This window comes from Rhagoletis zephyria, unplaced genomic scaffold, assembly GCF_001687245.7.
Source record: "Rhagoletis zephyria isolate East Lansing unplaced genomic scaffold, Rhagoletis_zephyria_1.1 Rzeph_scaffold_04285, whole genome shotgun sequence".
NCBI classification, from domain to species: Eukaryota; Metazoa; Arthropoda; class Insecta; order Diptera; family Tephritidae; genus Rhagoletis; species Rhagoletis zephyria.
The window spans coordinates 41724-42350 of record NW_016161368.1 but is presented as its reverse complement, the minus strand read 5'-3'; positions in this window follow the sequence as shown (position 1 = coordinate 42350).

Sequence of the window (627 nt, the reverse complement as noted above, 5' to 3'; positions counted from 1 at the left end):
GTGGAAACGTAATATAAGAAAGGGGCTATTTCGTGCATATTCCCATGCACGCACGAGTTCGTGCTGACAGCAAATATTCCGGCCCGTACCCATCTCTACTTCAAACTAAAAATAAAAGCACCAAAAACGCACCAAGCACCAAACTCTAAAATTTTCGCGTTTTGCATACCCATTAAATTTAGTGCGAAAAGCACCAAGTTGGCAACAGTGAATGTAAACAAAAGTATTGTGTGATGTCAGCGAATAGGTGGATGCTTTCAAATCGACGAAGAGAGGGTTAGCGGTCCCCGAATGGCGCCACCTTCATTTTCTGCATCGTGAACCGTAACCACGTTAACATTGGTACACCCGATTTACATGATTCAAGTACTTGAAAGCAATGCTTGCTGATTCTCTTATGTGGTTTCTATTTGCTTTTACACGCTTCAATTCTGTTGAATTCAAGTTTTTGGTTCTTTAAATGGGAAACAACGAAAAGGTTAAAAGCAAAGCAAGAAAGTCGAAACTACTTCACGGTACAGACGCATGTGTACTCGTCCCTTTTCTTCTCACCCCCTCTCTTTCATAAGCGAGCAGAATTGAATTCAATAATTTACTGTGTAAAAGCAGTCTTACAATTGGGGTGTT